General features: G+C 58.7%; 19 non-coding genes across 19 annotated transcripts; all 19 read right to left on the reverse strand.

Moving 5' to 3' along the window:
• Positions 1 to 256: 256 nt before the first annotated feature.
• trnay-gua (transfer RNA tyrosine (anticodon GUA)) lies at positions 257 to 346 on the reverse strand. Its single transcript is given in 2 exon segments — positions 257 to 292; positions 310 to 346. It is a non-coding gene; the product is annotated as a tRNA-Tyr (tRNA).
• Positions 347 to 1,522: 1,176 nt separating this feature from the next.
• Positions 1,523 to 1,612, reverse strand: trnay-gua (transfer RNA tyrosine (anticodon GUA)). The gene is given in 2 exon segments: positions 1,523 to 1,558; positions 1,576 to 1,612. It is a non-coding gene; the product is annotated as a tRNA-Tyr (tRNA).
• Positions 1,613 to 2,788: 1,176 nt separating this feature from the next.
• Positions 2,789 to 2,878, reverse strand: trnay-gua (transfer RNA tyrosine (anticodon GUA)). The gene is given in 2 exon segments: positions 2,789 to 2,824; positions 2,842 to 2,878. It is a non-coding gene; the product is annotated as a tRNA-Tyr (tRNA).
• A 1,176-nt stretch (positions 2,879 to 4,054) lies between these two features.
• Positions 4,055 to 4,144, reverse strand: trnay-gua (transfer RNA tyrosine (anticodon GUA)). Its single transcript is given in 2 exon segments — positions 4,055 to 4,090; positions 4,108 to 4,144. It is a non-coding gene; the product is annotated as a tRNA-Tyr (tRNA).
• A 1,176-nt stretch (positions 4,145 to 5,320) lies between these two features.
• trnay-gua (transfer RNA tyrosine (anticodon GUA)) lies at positions 5,321 to 5,410 on the reverse strand. The gene is given in 2 exon segments: positions 5,321 to 5,356; positions 5,374 to 5,410. It is a non-coding gene; the product is annotated as a tRNA-Tyr (tRNA).
• A 1,176-nt stretch (positions 5,411 to 6,586) lies between these two features.
• trnay-gua (transfer RNA tyrosine (anticodon GUA)) lies at positions 6,587 to 6,676 on the reverse strand. The gene is given in 2 exon segments: positions 6,587 to 6,622; positions 6,640 to 6,676. It is a non-coding gene; the product is annotated as a tRNA-Tyr (tRNA).
• Positions 6,677 to 7,851: 1,175 nt separating this feature from the next.
• Positions 7,852 to 7,941, reverse strand: trnay-gua (transfer RNA tyrosine (anticodon GUA)). Its single transcript is given in 2 exon segments — positions 7,852 to 7,887; positions 7,905 to 7,941. It is a non-coding gene; the product is annotated as a tRNA-Tyr (tRNA).
• Positions 7,942 to 9,117: 1,176 nt separating this feature from the next.
• On the reverse strand, positions 9,118 to 9,207 carry trnay-gua (transfer RNA tyrosine (anticodon GUA)). Its single transcript is given in 2 exon segments — positions 9,118 to 9,153; positions 9,171 to 9,207. It is a non-coding gene; the product is annotated as a tRNA-Tyr (tRNA).
• A 1,176-nt stretch (positions 9,208 to 10,383) lies between these two features.
• On the reverse strand, positions 10,384 to 10,473 carry trnay-gua (transfer RNA tyrosine (anticodon GUA)). Its single transcript is given in 2 exon segments — positions 10,384 to 10,419; positions 10,437 to 10,473. It is a non-coding gene; the product is annotated as a tRNA-Tyr (tRNA).
• Positions 10,474 to 11,649: 1,176 nt separating this feature from the next.
• On the reverse strand, positions 11,650 to 11,739 carry trnay-gua (transfer RNA tyrosine (anticodon GUA)). Its single transcript is given in 2 exon segments — positions 11,650 to 11,685; positions 11,703 to 11,739. It is a non-coding gene; the product is annotated as a tRNA-Tyr (tRNA).
• A 1,176-nt stretch (positions 11,740 to 12,915) lies between these two features.
• Positions 12,916 to 13,005, reverse strand: trnay-gua (transfer RNA tyrosine (anticodon GUA)). Its single transcript is given in 2 exon segments — positions 12,916 to 12,951; positions 12,969 to 13,005. It is a non-coding gene; the product is annotated as a tRNA-Tyr (tRNA).
• A 1,176-nt stretch (positions 13,006 to 14,181) lies between these two features.
• trnay-gua (transfer RNA tyrosine (anticodon GUA)) lies at positions 14,182 to 14,271 on the reverse strand. The gene is given in 2 exon segments: positions 14,182 to 14,217; positions 14,235 to 14,271. It is a non-coding gene; the product is annotated as a tRNA-Tyr (tRNA).
• A 1,176-nt stretch (positions 14,272 to 15,447) lies between these two features.
• On the reverse strand, positions 15,448 to 15,537 carry trnay-gua (transfer RNA tyrosine (anticodon GUA)). The gene is given in 2 exon segments: positions 15,448 to 15,483; positions 15,501 to 15,537. It is a non-coding gene; the product is annotated as a tRNA-Tyr (tRNA).
• A 1,176-nt stretch (positions 15,538 to 16,713) lies between these two features.
• Positions 16,714 to 16,803, reverse strand: trnay-gua (transfer RNA tyrosine (anticodon GUA)). The gene is given in 2 exon segments: positions 16,714 to 16,749; positions 16,767 to 16,803. It is a non-coding gene; the product is annotated as a tRNA-Tyr (tRNA).
• Positions 16,804 to 17,979: 1,176 nt separating this feature from the next.
• Positions 17,980 to 18,069, reverse strand: trnay-gua (transfer RNA tyrosine (anticodon GUA)). The gene is given in 2 exon segments: positions 17,980 to 18,015; positions 18,033 to 18,069. It is a non-coding gene; the product is annotated as a tRNA-Tyr (tRNA).
• A 1,176-nt stretch (positions 18,070 to 19,245) lies between these two features.
• Positions 19,246 to 19,335, reverse strand: trnay-gua (transfer RNA tyrosine (anticodon GUA)). The gene is given in 2 exon segments: positions 19,246 to 19,281; positions 19,299 to 19,335. It is a non-coding gene; the product is annotated as a tRNA-Tyr (tRNA).
• A 1,176-nt stretch (positions 19,336 to 20,511) lies between these two features.
• On the reverse strand, positions 20,512 to 20,601 carry trnay-gua (transfer RNA tyrosine (anticodon GUA)). Its single transcript is given in 2 exon segments — positions 20,512 to 20,547; positions 20,565 to 20,601. It is a non-coding gene; the product is annotated as a tRNA-Tyr (tRNA).
• Positions 20,602 to 21,777: 1,176 nt separating this feature from the next.
• trnay-gua (transfer RNA tyrosine (anticodon GUA)) lies at positions 21,778 to 21,867 on the reverse strand. Its single transcript is given in 2 exon segments — positions 21,778 to 21,813; positions 21,831 to 21,867. It is a non-coding gene; the product is annotated as a tRNA-Tyr (tRNA).
• Positions 21,868 to 23,043: 1,176 nt separating this feature from the next.
• trnay-gua (transfer RNA tyrosine (anticodon GUA)) lies at positions 23,044 to 23,133 on the reverse strand. Its single transcript is given in 2 exon segments — positions 23,044 to 23,079; positions 23,097 to 23,133. It is a non-coding gene; the product is annotated as a tRNA-Tyr (tRNA).
• Between the last annotated feature and the right edge of the window lie 343 nt (positions 23,134 to 23,476).

Below are 23,476 nucleotides of genomic sequence, written 5' to 3' on the forward strand. Positions count from 1 at the left end.
ACGTCGCAGGGCCCCGCCTGACTGATAGAAGACTTCATTTGGTTGCAGTGAGCACAAAGTGCTTTCATGCGTTTGTGTCGAAAACGAGGCACCCTGCTGGCCGTCAGCTGCAGCCGCAGCAAGGAGACAGCTGGCTGGCTGGTTGCAGAGGGGGAAGGGCGTGTGCCGACGTGTCGCCTTTTCAGCTCATCTGTGTTGCTGTGGCCCGCGTGCTGGTGGATGCTGACTGTTTGCAAAAAGCAGCAGGGTGGGGGGCTCCTTCGAGCCGGAATTGAACCGGCGACCTAAGGGTGACAGGTTTGCGACACACTACAGTCCTCCACTCTACCAGCTAAGCTATCGAAGGAGAGCCCAGCCGTGGCTCTCCCTTGCTGATGCTTTGCCGCGCTCCTCCACTAATGCGACGCCGTTGCCTCCCTGAAAATCTGTCACTCTGGCAGATCCTGAGCCACTGGCTGATCTCCACAGCTTCGGCCTGTGCTGGCATGAAGAAATCGTCTCGAGTGCTGATCCGAAACTGCCAGATTCTGCCGGTACAGTACCTGACTCGCAGCTTCGTGTACATGTCAGGTTAGGGTTTGGGCCGCAGCTTACCGACTGGTTCAAGTTGCCTCCAAACACGTCCAGGACGTGCCCGCTGACCTCAGGCGACTCACCCACCACCGGTGTGATCCTTTCAAGGTGCTGACTTGCACCCCGCAGGGAAAAAACATCAACGCCGCAGGCGTTTCCCTTCACTGCGCAGCTCGACTTCCTTCCTACGCTGCACCCTGAAACAGCAGGACCTGCCTGTCGCTCACGCGTGAAGCTTTTGATCTTTCGGGACCACTCTCAGGGAGGCGGCGTACGCAAACGGTATTCCGTCTGCTGCAGACCAGCTGAGTGAGTGGGTGCACTCGCAGTTTTAAAAGCAAGTGGAGAATGCGGGCATCGATCCCACTACCTCACGCGTGCGCTCCAACAGTTGAACTAATCCCCCGGTAGGTGAGCCGGCCACGCTTTCGCTCCTTCCGCAGTGGATCCTGAGCAGCCACGCTCCAGGATGTGCAGGAAATCCTCTCACCCGTCGGACGGCTGAGACCAAACATTGCTGATGCCTGTCTCGCTGAAAGAACCAACTTGTCGGAGGAGCGGCAGCGGCAGCTGGTGGACTCAGGCGAGGCGGAAGGCCCCGTGGACGAGGAAAGAAGTGCTGAGGCGATGGCGATTGCTGATTGGAGGTGGAAACGACTTCAGCCTTGGCGCAGCCACCACGAGCGTGAGGTGACGTCGCAGGGCCCCGCCTGACTGATAGAAGACTTCATTTGGTTGCAGTGAGCACAAAGTGCTTTCATGCGTTTGTGTCGAAAACGAGGCACCCTGCTGGCCGTCAGCTGCAGCCGCAGCAAGGAGACAGCTGGCTGGCTGGTTGCAGAGGGGGAAGGGCGTGTGCCGACGTGTCGCCTTTTCAGCTCATCTGTGTTGCTGTGGCCCGCGTGCTGGTGGATGCTGACTGTTTGCAAAAAGCAGCAGGGTGGGGGGCTACTTCGAGCCGGAATTGAACCAGCGACCTAAGGATGACAGGTTTGCGACACACTACAGTCCTCCGCTCTACCAGCTGAGCTATCGAAGGAGAGCCCAGTAGAGGCTCTCCCTTGCTGATGCTTTGCCGCGCTCCTCCACTAATGCGACGCCGTTGCCTCCCTGAAAATCTGTCACTCTGGCAGATCCTGAGCCACTGGCTGATCTCCACAGCTTCGGCCTGTGCTGGCATGAAGAAATCGTCTCGAGTGCTGATCCGAAACTGCCAGATTCTGCCGGTACAGTACCTGACTCGCAGCTTCGTGTACATGTCAGGTTAGGGTTTGGGCCGCAGCTTACCGACTGGTTCAAGTTGCCTCCAAACACGTCCAGGACGTGCCCGCTGACCTCAGGCGACTCACCCACCACCGGTGTGATCCTTTCAAGGTGCTGACTTGCACCCCGCAGGGAAAAAACATCAACGCCGCAGGCGTTTCCCTTCACTGCGCAGCTCGACTTCCTTCCTACGCTGCACCCTGAAACAGCAGGACCTGCCTGTCGCTCACGCGTGAAGCTTTTGATCTTTCGGGACCACTCTCAGGGAGGCGGCGTACGCAAACGGTATTCCGTCTGCTGCAGACCAGCTGAGTGAGTGGGTGCACTCGCAGTTTTAAAAGCAAGTGGAGAATGCGGGCATCGATCCCACTACCTCACGCGTGCGCTCCAACAGTTGAACTAATCCCCCGGTAGGTGAGCCGGCCACGCTTTCGCTCCTTCCGCAGTGGATCCTGAGCAGCCACGCTCCAGGATGTGCAGGAAATCCTCTCACCCGTCGGACGGCTGAGACCAAACATTGCTGATGCCTGTCTCGCTGAAAGAACCAACTTGTCGGAGGAGCGGCAGCGGCAGCTGGTGGACTCAGGCGAGGCGGAAGGCCCCGTGGACGAGGAAAGAAGTGCTGAGGCGATGGCGATTGCTGATTGGAGGTGGAAACGACTTCAGCCTTGGCGCAGCCACCACGAGCGTGAGGTGACGTCGCAGGGCCCCGCCTGACTGATAGAAGACTTCATTTGGTTGCAGTGAGCACAAAGTGCTTTCATGCGTTTGTGTCGAAAACGAGGCACCCTGCTGGCCGTCAGCTGCAGCCGCAGCAAGGAGACAGCTGGCTGGCTGGTTGCAGAGGGGGAAGGGCGTGTGCCGACGTGTCGCCTTTTCAGCTCATCTGTGTTGCTGTGGCCCGCGTGCTGGTGGATGCTGACTGTTTGCAAAAAGCAGCAGGGTGGGGGGCTCCTTCGAGCCGGAATTGAACCGGCGACCTAAGGGTGACAGGTTTGCGACACACTACAGTCCTCCGCTCTACCAGCTGAGCTATCGAAGGAGAGCCCAGTAGAGGCTCTCTCTTGCTGATGCTTTGCCGCGCTCCTCCACTAATGCGACGCCGTTGCCTCCCTGAAAATCTGTCACTCTGGCAGATCCTGAGCCACTGGCTGATCTCCACAGCTTCGGCCTGTGCTGGCATGAAGAAATCGTCTCGAGTGCTGATCCGAAACTGCCAGATTCTGCCGGTACAGTACCTGACTCGCAGCTTCGTGTACATGTCAGGTTAGGGTTTGGGCCGCAGCTTACCGACTGGTTCAAGTTGCCTCCAAACACGTCCAGGACGTGCCCGCTGACCTCAGGCGACTCACCCACCACCGGTGTGATCCTTTCAAGGTGCTGACTTGCACCCCGCAGGGAAAAAACATCAACGCCGCAGGCGTTTCCCTTCACTGCGCAGCTCGACTTCCTTCCTACGCTGCACCCTGAAACAGCAGGACCTGCCTGTCGCTCACGCGTGAAGCTTTTGATCTTTCGGGACCACTCTCAGGGAGGCGGCGTACGCAAACGGTATTCCGTCTGCTGCAGACCAGCTGAGTGAGTGGGTGCACTCGCAGTTTTAAAAGCAAGTGGAGAATGCGGGCATCGATCCCACTACCTCACGCGTGCGCTCCAACAGTTGAACTAATCCCCCGGTAGGTGAGCCGGCCACGCTTTCGCTCCTTCCGCAGTGGATCCTGAGCAGCCACGCTCCAGGATGTGCAGGAAATCCTCTCACCCGTCGGACGGCTGAGACCAAACATTGCTGATGCCTGTCTCGCTGAAAGAACCAACTTGTCGGAGGAGCGGCAGCGGCAGCTGGTGGACTCAGGCGAGGCGGAAGGCCCCGTGGACGAGGAAAGAAGTGCTGAGGCGATGGCGATTGCTGATTGGAGGTGGAAACGACTTCAGCCTTGGCGCAGCCACCACGAGCGTGAGGTGACGTCGCAGGGCCCCGCCTGACTGATAGAAGACTTCATTTGGTTGCAGTGAGCACAAAGTGCTTTCATGCGTTTGTGTCGAAAACGAGGCACCCTGCTGGCCGTCAGCTGCAGCCGCAGCAAGGAGACAGCTGGCTGGCTGGTTGCAGAGGGGGAAGGGCGTGTGCCGACGTGTCGCCTTTTCAGCTCATCTGTGTTGCTGTGGCCCGCGTGCTGGTGGATGCTGACTGTTTGCAAAAAGCAGCAGGGTGGGGGGCTCCTTCGAGCCGGAATTGAACCGGCGACCTAAGGATGACAGGTTTGCGACACACTACAGTCCTCCGCTCTACCAGCTGAGCTATCGAAGGAGAGCCCAGCAGTGGCTCTCCCTTGCTGATGCTTTGCCGCGCTCCTCCACTAATGCGACGCCGTTGCCTCCCTGAAAATCTGTCACTCTGGCAGATCCTGAGCCACTGGCTGATCTCCACAGCTTCGGCCTGTGCTGGCATGAAGAAATCGTCTCGAGTGCTGATCCGAAACTGCCAGATTCTGCCGGTACAGTACCTGACTCGCAGCTTCGTGTACATGTCAGGTTAGGGTTTGGGCCGCAGCTTACCGACTGGTTCAAGTTGCCTCCAAACACGTCCAGGACGTGCCCGCTGACCTCAGGCGACTCACCCACCACCGGTGTGATCCTTTCAAGGTGCTGACTTGCACCCCGCAGGGAAAAAACATCAACGCCGCAGGCGTTTCCCTTCACTGCGCAGCTCGACTTCCTTCCTACGCTGCACCCTGAAACAGCAGGACCTGCCTGTCGCTCACGCGTGAAGCTTTTGATCTTTCGGGACCACTCTCAGGGAGGCGGCGTACGCAAACGGTATTCCGTCTGCTGCAGACCAGCTGAGTGAGTGGGTGCACTCGCAGTTTTAAAAGCAAGTGGAGAATGCGGGCATCGATCCCACTACCTCACGCGTGCGCTCCAACAGTTGAACTAATCCCCCGGTAGGTGAGCCGGCCACGCTTTCGCTCCTTCCGCAGTGGATCCTGAGCAGCCACGCTCCAGGATGTGCAGGAAATCCTCTCACCCGTCGGACGGCTGAGACCAAACATTGCTGATGCCTGTCTCGCTGAAAGAACCAACTTGTCGGAGGAGCGGCAGCGGCAGCTGGTGGACTCAGGCGAGGCGGAAGGCCCCGTGGACGAGGAAAGAAGTGCTGAGGCGATGGCGATTGCTGATTGGAGGTGGAAACGACTTCAGCCTTGGCGCAGCCACCACGAGCGTGAGGTGACGTCGCAGGGCCCCGCCTGACTGATAGAAGACTTCATTTGGTTGCAGTGAGCACAAAGTGCTTTCATGCGTTTGTGTCGAAAACGAGGCACCCTGCTGGCCGTCAGCTGCAGCCGCAGCAAGGAGACAGCTGGCTGGCTGGTTGCAGAGGGGGAAGGGCGTGTGCCGACGTGTCGCCTTTTCAGCTCATCTGTGTTGCTGTGGCCCGCGTGCTGGTGGATGCTGACTGTTTGCAAAAAGCAGCAGGGTGGGGGGCTCCTTCGAGCCGGAATTGAACCGGCGGCCTAAGGATGACAGGTTTGCGACACACTACAGTCCTCCGCTCTACCAGCTGAGCTATCGAAGGAGAGCCCAGCAGTGGCTCTCCCTTGCTGATGCTTTGCCGCGCTCCTCCACTAATGCGACGCCGTTGCCTCCCTGAAAATCTGTCACTCTGGCAGATCCTGAGCCACTGGCTGATCTCCACAGCTTCGGCCTGTGCTGGCATGAAGAAATCGTCTCGAGTGCTGATCCGAAACTGCCAGATTCTGCCGGTACAGTACCTGACTCGCAGCTTCGTGTACATGTCAGGTTAGGGTTTGGGCCGCAGCTTACCGACTGGTTCAAGTTGCCTCCAAACACGTCCAGGACGTGCCCGCTGACCTCAGGCGACTCACCCACCACCGGTGTGATCCTTTCAAGGTGCTGACTTGCACCCCGCAGGGAAAAAACATCAACGCCGCAGGCGTTTCCCTTCACTGCGCAGCTCGACTTCCTTCCTACGCTGCACCCTGAAACAGCAGGACCTGCCTGTCGCTCACGCGTGAAGCTTTTGATCTTTCGGGACCACTCTCAGGGAGGCGGCGTACGCAAACGGTATTCCGTCTGCTGCAGACCAGCTGAGTGAGTGGGTGCACTCGCAGTTTTAAAAGCAAGTGGAGAATGCGAGCATCGATCCCACTACCTCACGCGTGCGCTCCAACAGTTGAACTAATCCCCCGGTAGGTGAGCCGGCCACGCTTTCGCTCCTTCCGCAGTGGATCCTGAGCAGCCACGCTCCAGGATGTGCAGGAAATCCTCTCACCCGTCGGACGGCTGAGACCAAACAGTGCTGATGCCTGTCTCGCTGAAAGAACCAACTTGTCGGAGGAGCGGCAGCGGCAGCTGGTGGACTCAGGCGAGGCGGAAGGCCCCGTGGACGAGGAAAGAAGTGCTGAGGCGATGGCGATTGCTGATTGGAGGTGGAAACGACTTCAGCCTTGGCGCAGCCACCACGAGCGTGAGGTGACGTCGCAGGGCCCCGCCTGACTGATAGAAGACTTCATTTGGTTGCAGTGAGCACAAAGTGCTTTCATGCGTTTGTGTCGAAAACGAGGCACCCTGCTGGCCGTCAGCTGCAGCCGCTGCAAGGAGACAGCTGGCTGGCTGGTTGCAGAGGGGGAAGGGCGTGTGCCGACGTGTCGCCTTTTCAGCTCATCTGTGTTGCTGTGGCCCGCGTGCTGGTGGATGCTGACTGTTTGCAAAAAGCAGCAGGGTGGGGGGCTCCTTCGAGCCGGAATTGAACCGGCGGCCTAAGGATGACAGGTTTGCGACACACTACAGTCCTCCGCTCTACCAGCTGAGCTATCGAAGGAGAGCCCAGCAGTGGCTCTCCCTTGCTGATGCTTTGCCGCGCTCCTCCACTAATGCGACGCCGTTGCCTCCCTGAAAATCTGTCACTCTGGCAGATCCTGAGCCACTGGCTGATCTCCACAGCTTCGGCCTGTGCTGGCATGAAGAAATCGTCTCGAGTGCTGATCCGAAACTGCCAGATTCTGCCGGTACAGTACCTGACTCGCAGCTTCGTGTACATGTCAGGTTAGGGTTTGGGCCGCAGCTTACCGACTGGTTCAAGTTGCCTCCAAACACGTCCAGGACGTGCCCGCTGACCTCAGGCGACTCACCCACCACCGGTGTGATCCTTTCAAGGTGCTGACTTGCACCCCGCAGGGAAAAAACATCAACGCCGCAGGCGTTTCCCTTCACTGCGCAGCTCGACTTCCTTCCTACGCTGCACCCTGAAACAGCAGGACCTGCCTGTCGCTCACGCGTGAAGCTTTTGATCTTTCGGGACCACTCTCAGGGAGGCGGCGTACGCAAACGGTATTCCGTCTGCTGCAGACCAGCTGAGTGAGTGGGTGCACTCGCAGTTTTAAAAGCAAGTGGAGAATGCGGGCATCGATCCCACTACCTCACGCGTGCGCTCCAACAGTTGAACTAATCCCCCGGTAGGTGAGCCGGCCACGCTTTCGCTCCTTCCGCAGTGGATCCTGAGCAGCCACGCTCCAGGATGTGCAGGAAATCCTCTCACCCGTCGGACGGCTGAGACCAAACATTGCTGATGCCTGTCTCGCTGAAAGAACCAACTTGTCGGAGGAGCGGCAGCGGCAGCTGGTGGACTCAGGCGAGGCGGAAGGCCCCGTGGACGAGGAAAGAAGTGCTGAGGCGATGGCGATTGCTGATTGGAGGTGGAAACGACTTCAGCCTTGGCGCAGCCACCACAAGCGTGAGGTGACGTCGCAGGGCCCCGCCTGACTGATAGAAGACTTCATTTGGTTGCAGTGAGCACAAAGTGCTTTCATGCGTTTGTGTCGAAAACGAGGCACCCTGCTGGCCGTCAGCTGCAGCCGCTGCAAGGAGACAGCTGGCTGGCTGGTTGCAGAGGGGGAAGGGCGTGTGCCGACGTGTCGCCTTTTCAGCTCATCTGTGTTGCTGTGGCCCGCGTGCGGTGGATGCTGACTGTTTGCAAAAAGCAGCAGGGTGGGGGGCTCCTTCGAGCCAGAATTGAACCGGCGGCCTAAGGATGACAGGTTTGCGACACACTACAGTCCTCCGCTCTACCAGCTGAGCTATCGAAGGAGAGCCCAGCAGTGGCTCTCCCTTGCTGATGCTTTGCCGCGCTCCTCCACTAATGCGACGCCGTTGCCTCCCTGAAAATCTGTCACTCTGGCAGATCCTGAGCCACTGGCTGATCTCCACAGCTTCGGCCTGTGCTGGCATGAAGAAATCGTCTCGAGTGCTGATCCGAAACTGCCAGATTCTGCCGGTACAGTACCTGACTCGCAGCTTCGTGTACATGTCAGGTTAGGGTTTGGGCCGCAGCTTACCGACTGGTTCAAGTTGCCTCCAAACACGTCCAGGACGTGCCCGCTGACCTCAGGCGACTCACCCACCACCGGTGTGATCCTTTCAAGGTGCTGACTTGCACCCCGCAGGGAAAAAACATCAACGCCGCAGGCGTTTCCCTTCACTGCGCAGCTCGACTTCCTTCCTACGCTGCACCCTGAAACAGCAGGACCTGCCTGTCGCTCACGCGTGAAGCTTTTGATCTTTCGGGACCACTCTCAGGGAGGCGGCGTACGCAAACGGTATTCCGTCTGCTGCAGACCAGCTGAGTGAGTGGGTGCACTCGCAGTTTTAAAAGCAAGTGGAGAATGCGGGCATCGATCCCACTACCTCACGCGTGCGCTCCAACAGTTGAACTAATCCCCCGGTAGGTGAGCCGGCCACGCTTTCGCTCCTTCCGCAGTGGATCCTGAGCAGCCACGCTCCAGGATGTGCAGGAAATCCTCTCACCCGTCGGACGGCTGAGACCAAACATTGCTGATGCCTGTCTCGCTGAAAGAACCAACTTGTCGGAGGAGCGGCAGCGGCAGCTGGTGGACTCAGGCGAGGCGGAAGGCCCCGTGGACGAGGAAAGAAGTGCTGAGGCGATGGCGATTGCTGATTGGAGGTGGAAACGACTTCAGCCTTGGCGCAGCCACCACGAGCGTGAGGTGACGTCGCAGGGCCCCGCCTGACTGATAGAAGACTTCATTTGGTTGCAGTGAGCACAAAGTGCTTTCATGCGTTTGTGTCGAAAACGAGGCACCCTGCTGGCCGTCAGCTGCAGCCGCTGCAAGGAGACAGCTGGCTGGCTGGTTGCAGAGGGGGAAGGGCGTGTGCCGACGTGTCGCCTTTTCAGCTCATCTGTGTTGCTGTGGCCCGCGTGCTGGTGGATGCTGACTGTTTGCAAAAAGCAGCAGGGTGGGGGGCTCCTTCGAGCCGGAATTGAACCGGCGGCCTAAGGATGACAGGTTTGCGACACACTACAGTCCTCCGCTCTACCAGCTGAGCTATCGAAGGAGAGCCCAGCAGTGGCTCTCCCTTGCTGATGCTTTGCCGCGCTCCTCCACTAATGCGACGCCGTTGCCTCCCTGAAAATCTGTCACTCTGGCAGATCCTGAGCCACTGGCTGATCTCCACAGCTTCGGCCTGTGCTGGCATGAAGAAATCGTCTCGAGTGCTGATCCGAAACTGCCAGATTCTGCCGGTACAGTACCTGACTCGCAGCTTCGTGTACATGTCAGGTTAGGGTTTGGGCCGCAGCTTACCGACTGGTTCAAGTTGCCTCCAAACACGTCCAGGACGTGCCCGCTGACCTCAGGCGACTCACCCACCACCGGTGTGATCCTTTCAAGGTGCTGACTTGCACCCCGCAGGGAAAAAACATCAACGCCGCAGGCGTTTCCCTTCACTGCGCAGCTCGACTTCCTTCCTACGCTGCACCCTGAAACAGCAGGACCTGCCTGTCGCTCACGCGTGAAGCTTTTGATCTTTCGGGACCACTCTCAGGGAGGCGGCGTACGCAAACGGTATTCCGTCTGCTGCAGACCAGCTGAGTGAGTGGGTGCACTCGCAGTTTTAAAAGCAAGTGGAGAATGCGGGCATCGATCCCACTACCTCACGCGTGCGCTCCAACAGTTGAACTAATCCCCCGGTAGGTGAGCCGGCCACGCTTTCGCTCCTTCCGCAGTGGATCCTGAGCAGCCACGCTCCAGGATGTGCAGGAAATCCTCTCACCCGTCGGACGGCTGAGACCAAACATTGCTGATGCCTGTCTCGCTGAAAGAACCAACTTGTCGGAGGAGCGGCAGCGGCAGCTGGTGGACTCAGGCGAGGCGGAAGGCCCCGTGGACGAGGAAAGAAGTGCTGAGGCGATGGCGATTGCTGATTGGAGGTGGAAACGACTTCAGCCTTGGCGCAGCCACCACGAGCGTGAGGTGACGTCGCAGGGCCCCGCCTGACTGATAGAAGACTTCATTTGGTTGCAGTGAGCACAAAGTGCTTTCATGCGTTTGTGTCGAAAACGAGGCACCCTGCTGGCCGTCAGCTGCAGCCGCAGCAAGGAGACAGCTGGCTGGCTGGTTGCAGAGGGGGAAGGGCGTGTGCCGACGTGTCGCCTTTTCAGCTCATCTGTGTTGCTGTGGCCCGCGTGCTGGTGGATGCTGACTGTTTGCAAAAAGCAGCAGGGTGGGGGGCTCCTTCGAGCCGGAATTGAACCGGCGGCCTAAGGATGACAGGTTTGCGACACACTACAGCCCTCCGCTCTACCAGCTGAGCTATCGAAGGAGAGCCCAGCAGTGGCTCTCCCTTGCTGATGCTTTGCCGCGCTCCTCCACTAATGCGACGCCGTTGCCTCCCTGAAAATCTGTCACTCTGGCAGATCCTGAGCCACTGGCTGATCTCCACAGCTTCGGCCTGTGCTGGCATGAAGAAATCGTCTCGAGTGCTGATCCGAAACTGCCAGATTCTGCCGGTACAGTACCTGACTCGCAGCTTCGTGTACATGTCAGGTTAGGGTTTGGGCCGCAGCTTACCGACTGGTTCAAGTTGCCTCCAAACACGTCCAGGACGTGCCCGCTGACCTCAGGCGACTCACCCACCACCGGTGTGATCCTTTCAAGGTGCTGACTTGCACCCCGCAGGGAAAAAACATCAACGCCGCAGGCGTTTCCCTTCACTGTGCAGCTCGACTTCCTTCCTACGCTGCACCCTGAAACAGCAGGATCTGCCTGTCGCTCACGCGTGAAGCTTTTGATCTTTCGGGACCACTCTCAGGGAGGCGGCGTACGCAAACGGTATTCCGTCTGCTGCAGACCAGCTGAGTGAGTGGGTGCACTCGCAGTTTTAAAAGCAAGTGGAGAATGCGGGCATCGATCCCACTACCTCACGCGTGCGCTCCAACAGTTGAACTAATCCCCCGGTAGGTGAGCCGGCCACGCTTTCGCTCCTTCCGCAGTGGATCCTGAGCAGCCACGCTCCAGGATGTGCAGGAAATCCTCTCACCCGTCGGACGGCTGAGACCAAACATTGCTGATGCCTGTCTCGCTGAAAGAACCAACTTGTCGGAGGAGCGGCAGCGGCAGCTGGTGGACTCAGGCGAGGCGGAAGGCCCCGTGGACGAGGAAAGAAGTGCTGAGGCGATGGCGATTGCTGATTGGAGGTGGAAACGACTTCAGCCTTGGCGCAGCCACCACGAGCGTGAGGTGACGTCGCAGGGCCCCGCCTGACTGATAGAAGACTTCATTTGGTTGCAGTGAGCACAAAGTGCTTTCATGCGTTTGTGTCGAAAACGAGGCACCCTGCTGGCCGTCAGCTGCAGCCGCTGCAAGGAGACAGCTGGCTGGCTGGTTGCAGAGGGGGAAGGGCGTGTGCCGACGTGTCGCCTTTTCAGCTCATCTGTGTTGCTGTGGCCCGCGTGCTGGTGGATGCTGACTGTTTGCAAAAAGCAGCAGGGTGGGGGGCTCCTTCGAGCCGGAATTGAACCGGCGGCCTAAGGATGACAGGTTTGCGACACACTACAGTCCTCCGCTCTACCAGCTGAGCTATCGAAGGAGAGCCCAGCAGTGGCTCTCCCTTGCTGATGCTTTGCCGCGCTCCTCCACTAATGCGACGCCGTTGCCTCCCTGAAAATCTGTCACTCTGGCAGATCCTGAGCCACTGGCTGATCTCCACAGCTTCGGCCTGTGCTGGCATGAAGAAATCGTCTCGAGTGCTGATCCGAAACTGCCAGATTCTGCCGGTACAGTACCTGACTCGCAGCTTCGTGTACATGTCAGGTTAGGGTTTGGGCCGCAGCTTACCGACTGGTTCAAGTTGCCTCCAAACACGTCCAGGACGTGCCCGCTGACCTCAGGCGACTCACCCACCACCGGTGTGATCCTTTCAAGGTGCTGACTTGCACCCCGCAGGGAAAAAACATCAACGCCGCAGGCGTTTCCCTTCACTGCGCAGCTCGACTTCCTTCCTACGCTGCACCCTGAAACAGCAGGACCTGCCTGTCGCTCACGCGTGAAGCTTTTGATCTTTCGGGACCACTCTCAGGGAGGCGGCGTACGCAAACGGTATTCCGTCTGCTGCAGACCAGCTGAGTGAGTGGGTGCACTCGCAGTTTTAAAAGCAAGTGGAGAATGCGGGCATCGATCCCACTACCTCACGCGTGCGCTCCAACAGTTGAACTAATCCCCCGGTAGGTGAGCCGGCCACGCTTTCGCTCCTTCCGCAGTGGATCCTGAGCAGCCACGCTCCAGGATGTGCAGGAAATCCTCTCACCCGTCGGACGGCTGAGACCAAACATTGCTGATGCCTGTCTCGCTGAAAGAACCAACTTGTCGGAGGAGCGGCAGCGGCAGCTGGTGGACTCAGGCGAGGCGGAAGGCCCCGTGGACGAGGAAAGAAGTGCTGAGGCGATGGCGATTGCTGATTGGAGGTGGAAACGACTTCAGCCTTGGCGCAGCCACCACAAGCGTGAGGTGACGTCGCAGGGCCCCGCCTGACTGATAGAAGACTTCATTTGGTTGCAGTGAGCACAAAGTGCTTTCATGCGTTTGTGTCGAAAACGAGGCACCCTGCTGGCCGTCAGCTGCAGCCGCTGCAAGGAGACAGCTGGCTGGCTGGTTGCAGAGGGGGAAGGGCGTGTGCCGACGTGTCGCCTTTTCAGCTCATCTGTGTTGCTGTGGCCCGCGTGCTGGTGGATGCTGACTGTTTGCAAAAAGCAGCAGGGTGGGGGGCTCCTTCGAGCCAGAATTGAACCGGCGGCCTAAGGATGACAGGTTTGCGACACACTACAGTCCTCCGCTCTACCAGCTGAGCTATCGAAGGAGAGCCCAGCAGTGGCTCTCCCTTGCTGATGCTTTGCCGCGCTCCTCCACTAATGCGACGCCGTTGCCTCCCTGAAAATCTGTCACTCTGGCAGATCCTGAGCCACTGGCTGATCTCCACAGCTTCGGCCTGTGCTGGCATGAAGAAATCGTCTCGAGTGCTGATCCGAAACTGCCAGATTCTGCCGGTACAGTACCTGACTCGCAGCTTCGTGTACATGTCAGGTTAGGGTTTGGGCCGCAGCTTACCGACTGGTTCAAGTTGCCTCCAAACACGTCCAGGACGTGCCCGCTGACCTCAGGCGACTCACCCACCACCGGTGTGATCCTTTCAAGGTGCTGACTTGCACCCCGCAGGGAAAAAACATCAACGCCGCAGGCGTTTCCCTTCACTGCGCAGCTCGACTTCCTTCCTACGCTGCACCCTGAAACAGCAGGACCTGCCTGTCGCTCACGCGTGAAGCTTTTGATCTTTCGGGACCACTCTCAGGGAGGCGGCGTACGCAAACGGTATTCCGTCTGCTGCAGACCAGCTGAGTGAGTGGGTGCACTCGCAGTTTTAAAAGCAAGTGGAGAATGCGGGCATCGATCCCACTACCTCACGCGTGCGCTCCAACAGTTGAACTAATCCCCCGGTAGGTGAGCCGGCCACGCTTTCGCTCCTTCCGCAGTGGATCCTGAGCAGCCACGCTCCAGGATGTGCAGGAAATCCTCTCACCCGTCGGACGGCTGAGACCAAACATTGCTGATGCCTGTCTCGCTGAAAGAACCAACTTGTCGGAGGAGCGGCAGCGGCAGCTGGTGGACTCAGGCGAGGCGGAAGGCCCCGTGGACGAGGAAAGAAGTGCTGAGGCGATGGCGATTGCTGATTGGAGGTGGAAACGACTTCAGCCTTGGCGCAGCCACCACGAGCGTGAGGTGACGTCGCAGGGCCCCGCCTGACTGATAGAAGACTTCATTTGGTTGCAGTGAGCACAAAGTGCTTTCATGCGTTTGTGTCGAAAACGAGGCACCCTGCTGGCCGTCAGCTGCAGCCGCAGCAAGGAGACAGCTGGCTGGCTGGTTGCAGAGGGGGAAGGGCGTGTGCCGACGTGTCGCCTTTTCAGCTCATCTGTGTTGCTGTGGCCCGCGTGCTGGTGGATGCTGACTGTTTGCAAAAAGCAGCAGGGTGGGGGGCTCCTTCGAGCCGGAATTGAACCGGCGACCTAAGGATGACAGGTTTGCGACACACTACAGTCCTCCGCTCTACCAGCTGAGCTATCGAAGGAGAGCCCAGCAGTGGCTCTCCCTTGCTGATGCTTTGCCGCGCTCCTCCACTAATGCGACGCCGTTGCCTCCCTGAAAATCTGTCACTCTGGCAGATCCTGAGCCACTGGCTGATCTCCACAGCTTCGGCCTGTGCTGGCATGAAGAAATCGTCTCGAGTGCTGATCCGAAACTGCCAGATTCTGCCGGTACAGTACCTGACTCGCAGCTTCGTGTACATGTCAGGTTAGGGTTTGGGCCGCAGCTTACCGACTGGTTCAAGTTGCCTCCAAACACGTCCAGGACGTGCCCGCTGACCTCAGGCGACTCACCCACCACCGGTGTGATCCTTTCAAGGTGCTGACTTGCACCCCGCAGGGAAAAAACATCAACGCCGCAGGCGTTTCCCTTCACTGCGCAGCTCGACTTCCTTCCTACGCTGCACCCTGAAACAGCAGGACCTGCCTGTCGCTCACGCGTGAAGCTTTTGATCTTTCGGGACCACTCTCAGGGAGGCGGCGTACGCAAACGGTATTCCGTCTGCTGCAGACCAGCTGAGTGAGTGGGTGCACTCGCAGTTTTAAAAGCAAGTGGAGAATGCGGGCATCGATCCCACTACCTCACGCGTGCGCTCCAACAGTTGAACTAATCCCCCGGTAGGTGAGCCGGCCACGCTTTCGCTCCTTCCGCAGTGGATCCTGAGCAGCCACGCTCCAGGATGTGCAGGAAATCCTCTCACCCGTCGGACGGCTGAGACCAAACATTGCTGATGCCTGTCTCGCTGAAAGAACCAACTTGTCGGAGGAGCGGCAGCGGCAGCTGGTGGACTCAGGCGAGGCGGAAGGCCCCGTGGACGAGGAAAGAAGTGCTGAGGCGATGGCGATTGCTGATTGGAGGTGGAAACGACTTCAGCCTTGGCGCAGCCACCACGAGCGTGAGGTGACGTCGCAGGGCCCCGCCTGACTGATAGAAGACTTCATTTGGTTGCAGTGAGCACAAAGTGCTTTCATGCGTTTGTGTCGAAAACGAGGCACCCTGCTGGCCGTCAGCTGCAGCCGCAGCAAGGAGACAGCTGGCTGGCTGGTTGCAGAGGGGGAAGGGCGTGTGCCGACGTGTCGCCTTTTCAGCTCATCTGTGTTGCTGTGGCCCGCGTGCTGGTGGATGCTGACTGTTTGCAAAAAGCAGCAGGGTGGGGGGCTCCTTCGAGCCGGAATTGAACCGGCGACCTAAGGATGACAGGTTTGCGACACACTACAGTCCTCCGCTCTACCAGCTGAGCTATCGAAGGAGAGCCCAGCAGTGGCTCTCCCTTGCTGATGCTTTGCCGCGCTCCTCCACTAATGCGACGCCGTTGCCTCCCTGAAAATCTGTCACTCTGGCAGATCCTGAGCCACTGGCTGATCTCCACAGCTTCGGCCTGTGCTGGCATGAAGAAATCGTCTCGAGTGCTGATCCGAAACTGCCAGATTCTGCCGGTACAGTACCTGACTCGCAGCTTCGTGTACATGTCAGGTTAGGGTTTGGGCCGCAGCTTACCGACTGGTTCAAGTTGCCTCCAAACACGTCCAGGACGTGCCCGCTGACCTCAGGCGACTCACCCACCACCGGTGTGATCCTTTCAAGGTGCTGACTTGCACCCCGCAGGGAAAAAACATCAACGCCGCAGGCGTTTCCCTTCACTGCGCAGCTCGACTTCCTTCCTACGCTGCACCCTGAAACAGCAGGACCTGCCTGTCGCTCACGCGTGAAGCTTTTGATCTTTCGGGACCACTCTCAGGGAGGCGGCGTACGCAAACGGTATTCCGTCTGCTGCAGACCAGCTGAGTGAGTGGGTGCACTCGCAGTTTTAAAAGCAAGTGGAGAATGCGGGCATCGATCCCACTACCTCACGCGTGCGCTCCAACAGTTGAACTAATCCCCCGGTAGGTGAGCCGGCCACGCTTTCGCTCCTTCCGCAGTGGATCCTGAGCAGCCACGCTCCAGGATGTGCAGGAAATCCTCTCACCCGTCGGACGGCTGAGACCAAACATTGCTGATGCCTGTCTCGCTGAAAGAACCAACTTGTCGGAGGAGCGGCAGCGGCAGCTGGTGGACTCAGGCGAGGCGGAAGGCCCCGTGGACGAGGAAAGAAGTGCTGAGGCGATGGCGATTGCTGATTGGAGGTGGAAACGACTTCAGCCTTGGCGCAGCCACCACGAGCGTGAGGTGACGTCGCAGGGCCCCGCCTGACTGATAGAAGACTTCATTTGGTTGCAGTGAGCACAAAGTGCTTTCATGCGTTTGTGTCGAAAACGAGGCACCCTGCTGGCCGTCAGCTGCAGCCGCAGCAAGGAGACAGCTGGCTGGCTGGTTGCAGAGGGGGAAGGGCGTGTGCCGACGTGTCGCCTTTTCAGCTCATCTGTGTTGCTGTGGCCCGCGTGCTGGTGGATGCTGACTGTTTGCAAAAAGCAGCAGGGTGGGGGGCTCCTTCGAGCCGGAATTGAACCGGCGACCTAAGGATGACAGGTTTGCGACACACTACAGTCCTCCGCTCTACCAGCTGAGCTATCGAAGGAGAGCCCAGCAGTGGCTCTCCCTTGCTGATGCTTTGCCGCGCTCCTCCACTAATGCGACGCCGTTGCCTCCCTGAAAATCTGTCACTCTGGCAGATCCTGAGCCACTGGCTGATCTCCACAGCTTCGGCCTGTGCTGGCATGAAGAAATCGTCTCGAGTGCTGATCCGAAACTGCCAGATTCTGCCGGTACAGTACCTGACTCGCAGCTTCGTGTACATGTCAGGTTAGGGTTTGGGCCGCAGCTTACCGACTGGTTCAAGTTGCCTCCAAACACGTCCAGGACGTGCCCGCTGACCTCAGGCGACTCACCCACCACCGGTGTGATCCTTTCAAGGTGCTGACTTGCACCCCGCAGGGAAAAAACATCAACGCCGCAGGCGTTTCCCTTCACTGTGCAGCTCGACTTCCTTCCTACGCTGCACCCTGAAACAGCAGGATCTGCCTGTCGCTCACGCGTGAAGCTTTTGATCTTTCGGGACCACTCTCAGGGAGGCGGCGTACGCAAACGGTATTGCGTCTGCTGCAGACCAGCTGAGTGAGTGGGTGCACTCGCAGTTTTAAAAGCAAGTGGAGAATGCGGGCATCGATCCCACTACCTCACGCGTGCGCTCCAACAGTTGAACTAATCCCCCGGTAGGTGAGCCGGCCACGCTTTCGCTCCTTCCGCAGTGGATCCTGAGCAGCCACGCTCCAGGATGTGCAGGAAATCCTCTCACCCGTCGGACGGCTGAGACCAAACATTGCTGATGCCTGTCTCGCTGAAAGAACCAACTTGTCGGAGGAGCGGCAGCGGCAGCTGGTGGACTCAGGCGAGGCGGAAGGCCCCGTGGACGAGGAAAGAAGTGCTGAGGCGATGGCGATTGCTGATTGGAGGTGGAAACGACTTCAGCCTTGGCGCAGCCACCACGAGCGTGAGGTGACGTCGCAGGGCCCCGCCTGACTGATAGAAGACTTCATTTGGTTGCAGTGAGCACAAAGTGCTTTCATGCGTTTGTGTCGAAAACGAGGCACCCTGCTGGCCGTCAGCTGCAGCCGCTGCAAGGAGACAGCTGGCTGGCTGGTTGCAGAGGGGGAAGGGCGTGTGCCGACGTGTCGCCTTTTCAGCTCATCTGTGTTGCTGTGGCCCGCGTGCTGGTGGATGCTGACTGTTTGCAAAAAGCAGCAGGGTGGGGGGCTCCTTCGAGCCGGAATTGAACCGGCGGCCTAAGGATGACAGGTTTGCGACACACTACAGTCCTCCGCTCTACCAGCTGAGCTATCGAAGGAGAGCCCAGCAGTAGCTCTCCCTTGCTGATGCTTTGCCGCGCTCCTCCACTAATGCGACGCCGTTGCCTCCCTGAAAATCTGTCACTCTGGCAGATCCTGAGCCACTGGCTGATCTCCACAGCTTCGGCCTGTGCTGGCATGAAGAAATCGTCTCGAGTGCTGATCCGAAACTGCCAGATTCTGCCGGTACAGTACCTGACTCGCAGCTTCGTGTACATGTCAGGTTAGGGTTTGGGCCGCAGCTTACCGACTGGTTCAAGTTGCCTCCAAACACGTCCAGGACGTGCCCGCTGACCTCAGGCGACTCACCCACCACCGGTGTGATCCTTTCAAGGTGCTGACTTGCACCCCGCAGGGAAAAAACATCAACGCCGCAGGCGTTTCCCTTCACTGCGCAGCTCGACTTCCTTCCTACGCTGCACCCTGAAACAGCAGGACCTGCCTGTCGCTCACGCGTGAAGCTTTTGATCTTTCGGGACCACTCTCAGGGAGGCGGCGTACGCAAACGGTATTCCGTCTGCTGCAGACCAGCTGAGTGAGTGGGTGCACTCGCAGTTTTAAAAGCAAGTGGAGAATGCGGGCATCGATCCCACTACCTCACGCGTGCGCTCCAACAGTTGAACTAATCCCCCGGTAGGTGAGCCGGCCACGCTTTCGCTCCTTCCGCAGTGGATCCTGAGCAGCCACGCTCCAGGATGTGCAGGAAATCCTCTCACCCGTCGGACGGCTGAGACCAAACATTGCTGATGCCTGTCTCGCTGAAAGAACCAACTTGTCGGAGGAGCGGCAGCGGCAGCTGGTGGACTCAGGCGAGGCGGAAGGCCCCGTGGACGAGGAAAGAAGTGCTGAGGCGATGGCGATTGCTGATTGGAGGTGGAAACGACTTCAGCCTTGGCGCAGCCACCACAAGCGTGAGGTGACGTCGCAGGGCCCCGCCTGACTGATAGAAGACTTCATTTGGTTGCAGTGAGCACAAAGTGCTTTCATGCGTTTGTGTCGAAAACGAGGCACCCTGCTGGCCGTCAGCTGCAGCCGCTGCAAGGAGACAGCTGGCTGGCTGGTTGCAGAGGGGGAAGGGCGTGTGCCGACGTGTCGCCTTTTCAGCTCATCTGTGTTGCTGTGGCCCGCGTGCTGGTGGATGCTGACTGTTTGCAAAAAGCAGCAGGGTGGGGGGCTCCTTCGAGCCGGAATTGAACCGGCGGCCTAAGGATGACAGGTTTGCGACACACTACAGTCCTCCGCTCTACCAGCTGAGCTATCGAAGGAGAGCCCAGCAGTGGCTCTCCCTTGCTGATGCTTTGCCGCGCTCCTCCACTAATGCGACGCCGTTGCCTCCCTGAAAATCTGTCACTCTGGCAGATCCTGAGCCACTGGCTGATCTCCACAGCTTCGGCCTGTGCTGGCATGAAGAAATCGTCTCGAGTGCTGATCCGAAACTGCCAGATTCTGCCGGTACAGTACCTGACTCGCAGCTTCGTGTACATGTCAGGTTAGGGTTTGGGCCGCAGCTTACCGACTGGTTCAAGTTGCCTCCAAACACGTCCAGGACGTGCCCGCTGACCTCAGGCGACTCACCCACCACCGGTGTGATCCTTTCAAGGTGCTGACTTGCACCCCGCAGGGAAAAAACATCAACGCCGCAGGCGTTTCCCTTCACTGCGCAGCTCGACTTCCTTCCTACGCTGCACCCTGAAACAGCAGGACCTGCCTGTCGCTCACGCGTGAAGCTTTTGATCTTTCGGGACCACTCTCAGGGAGGCGGCGTACGCAAACGGTATTCCGTCTGCTGCAGACCAGCTGAGTGAGTGGGTGCACTCGCAGTTTTAAAAGCAAGTGGAGAATGCGGGCATCGATCCCACTACCTCACGCGTGCGCTCCAACAGTTGAACTAATCCCCCGGTAGGTGAGCCGGCCACGCTTTCGCTCCTTCCGCAGTGGATCCTGAGCAGCCACGCTCCAGGATGTGCAGGAAATCCTCTCACCCGTCGGACGGCTGAGACCAAACATTGCTGATGCCTGTCTCGCTGAAAGAACCAACTTGTCGGAGGAGCGGCAGCGGCAGCTGGTGGACTCAGGCGAGGCGGAAGGCCCCGTGGACGAGGAAAGAAGTGCTGAGGCGATGGCGATTGCTGATTGGAGGTGGAAACGACTTCAGCCTTGGCGCAGCCACCACGAGCGTGAGGTGACGTCGCAGGGCCCCGCCTGACTGATAGAAGACTTCATTTGGTTGCAGTGAGCACAAAGTGCTTTCATGCGTTTGTGTCGAAAACGAGGCACCCTGCTGGCCGTCAGCTGCAGCCGCTGCAAGGAGACAGCTGGCTGGCTGGTTGCAGAGGGGGAAGGGCGTGTGCCGACGTGTCGCCTTTTCAGCTCATCTGTGTTGCTGTGGCCCGCGTGCTGGTGGATGCTGACTGTTTGCAAAAAGCAGCAGGGTGGGGGGCTCCTTCGAGCCGGAATTGAACCGGCGGCCTAAGGATGACAGGTTTGCGACACACTACAGTCCTCCGCTCTACCAGCTGAGCTATCGAAGGAGAGCCCAGCAGTGGCTCTCCCTTGCTGATGCTTTGCCGCGCTCCTCCACTAATGCGACGCCGTTGCCTCCCTGAAAATCTGTCACTCTGGCAGATCCTGAGCCACTGGCTGATCTCCACAGCTTCGGCCTGTGCTGGCATGAAGAAATCGTCTCGAGTGCTGATCCGAAACTGCCAGATTCTGCCGGTACAGTACCTGACTCGCAGCTTCGTGTACATGTCAGGTTAGGGTTTGGGCCGCAGCTTACCGACTGGTTCAAGTTGCCTCCAAACACGTCCAGGACGTGCCCGCTGACCTCAGGCGACTCACCCACCACCGGTGTGATCCTTTCAAGGTGCTGACTTGCACCCCGCAGGGAAAAAACATCAACGCCGCAGGCGTTTCCCTTCACTGCGCAGCTCGACTTCCTTCCTACGCTGCACCCTGAAACAGCAGGACCTGCCTGTCGCTCACGCGTGAAGCTTTTGATCTTTCGGGACCACTCTCAGGGAGGCGGCGTACGCAAACGGTATTCCGTCTGCTGCAGACCAGCTGAGTGAGTGGGTGCACTCGCAGTTTTAAAAGCAAGTGGAGAATGCGGGCATCGATCCCACTACCTCACGCGTGCGCTCCAACAGTTGAACTAATCCCCCGGTAGGTGAGCCGGCCACGCTTTCGCTCCTTCCGCAGTGGATCCTGAGCAGCCACGCTCCAGGATGTGCAGGAAATCCTCTCACCCGTCGGACGGCTGAGACCAAACATTGCTGATGCCTGTCTCGCTGAAAGAACCAACTTGTCGGAGGAGCGGCAGCGGCAGCTGGTGGACTCAGGCGAGGCGGAAGGCCCCGTGGACGAGGAAAGAAGTGCTGAGGCGATGGCGATTGCTGATTGGAGGTGGAAACGACTTCAGCCTTGGCGCAGCCACCACGAGCGTGAGGTGACGTCGCAGGGCCCCGCCTGACTGATAGAAGACTTCATTTGGTTGCAGTGAGCACAAAGTGCTTTCATGCGTTTGTGTCGAAAACGAGGCACCCTGCTGGCCGTCAGCTGCAGCCGCAGCAAGGAGACAGCTGGCTGGCTGGTTGCAGAGGGGGAAGGGCGTGTGCCGACGTGTCGCCTTTTCAGCTCATCTGTGTTGCTGTGGCCCGCGTGCTGGTGGATGCTGACTGTTTGCAAAAAGCAGCAGGGTGGGGGGCTCCTTCGAGCCGGAATTGAACCGGCGACCTAAGGATGACAGGTTTGCGACACACTACAGTCCTCCGCTCTACCAGCTGAGCTATCGAAGGAGAGCCCAGCAGTGGCTCTCCCTTGCTGATGCTTTGCCGCGCTCCTCCACTAATGCGACGCCGTTGCCTCCCTGAAAATCTGTCACTCTGGCAGATCCTGAGCCACTGGCTGATCTCCACAGCTTCGGCCTGTGCTGGCATGAAGAAATCGTCTCGAGTGCTGATCCGAAACTGCCAGATTCTGCCGGTACAGTACCTGACTCGCAGCTTCGTGTACATGTCAGGTTAGGGTTTGGGCCGCAGCTTACCGACTGGTTCAAGTTGCCTCCAAACACGTCCAGGACGTGCCCGCTGACCTCAGGCGACTCACCCACCACCGGTGTGATCCTTTCAAGGTGCTGACTTGCACCCCGCAGGGAAAAAACATCAACGCCGCAGGCGTTTCCCTTCACTGTGCAGCTCGACTTCCTTCCTACGCTGCACCCTGAAACAGCAGGATCTGCCTGTCGCTCACGCGTGAAGCTTTTGATCTTTCGGGACCACTCTCAGGGAGGCGGCGTACGCAAACGGTATTGCGTCTGCTGCAGACCAGCTGAGTGAGTGGGTGCACTCGCAGTTTTAAAAGCAAGTGGAGAATGCGGGCATCGATCCCACTACCTCACGCGTGCGCTCCAACAGTTGAACTAATCCCCCGGTAGGTGAGCCGGCCACGCTTTCGCTCCTTCCGCAGTGGATCCTGAGCAGCCACGCTCCAGGATGTGCAGGAAATCCTCTCACCCGTCGGACGGCTGAGACCAAACATTGCTGATGCCTGTCTCGCTGAAAGAACCAACTTGTCGGAGGAGCGGCAGCGGCAGCTGGTGGACTCAGGCGAGGCGGAAGGCCCCGTGGACGAGGAAAGAAGTGCTGAGGCGATGGCGATTGCTGATTGGAGGTGGAAACGACTTCAGCCTTGGCGCAGCCACCACGAGCGTGAGGTGACGTCGCAGGGCCCCGCCTGACTGATAGAAGACTTCATTTGGTTGCAGTGAGCACAAAGTGCTTTCATGCGTTTGTGTCGAAAACGAGGCACCCTGCTGGCCGTCAGCTGCAGCCGCTGCAAGGAGACAGCTGGCTGGCTGGTTGCAGAGGGGGAAGGGCGTGTGCCGACGTGTCGCCTTTTCAGCTCATCTGTGTTGCTGTGGCCCGCGTGCTGGTGGATGCTGACTGTTTGCAAAAAGCAGCAGGGTGGGGGGCTCCTTCGAGCCGGAATTGAACCGGCGGCCTAAGGATGACAGGTTTGCGACACACTACAGTCCTCCGCTCTACCAGCTGAGCTATCGAAGGAGAGCCCAGCAGTGGCTCTCCCTTGCTGATGCTTTGCCGCGCTCCTCCACTAATGCGACGCCGTTGCCTCCCTGAAAATCTGTCACTCTGGCAGATCCTGAGCCACTGGCTGATCTCCACAGCTTCGGCCTGTGCTGGCATGAAGAAATCGTCTCGAGTGCTGATCCGAAACTGCCAGATTCTGCCGGTACAGTACCTGACTCGCAGCTTCGTGTACATGTCAGGTTAGGGTTTGGGCCGCAGCTTACCGACTGGTTCAAGTTGCCTCCAAACACGTCCAGGACGTGCCCGCTGACCTCAGGCGACTCACCCACCACCGGTGTGATCCTTTCAAGGTGCTGAC

Source organism: Chiloscyllium punctatum, chromosome 5 (genome assembly GCF_047496795.1).
Source record: "Chiloscyllium punctatum isolate Juve2018m chromosome 5, sChiPun1.3, whole genome shotgun sequence".
Taxonomy (NCBI): domain Eukaryota; kingdom Metazoa; phylum Chordata; class Chondrichthyes; order Orectolobiformes; family Hemiscylliidae; genus Chiloscyllium; species Chiloscyllium punctatum.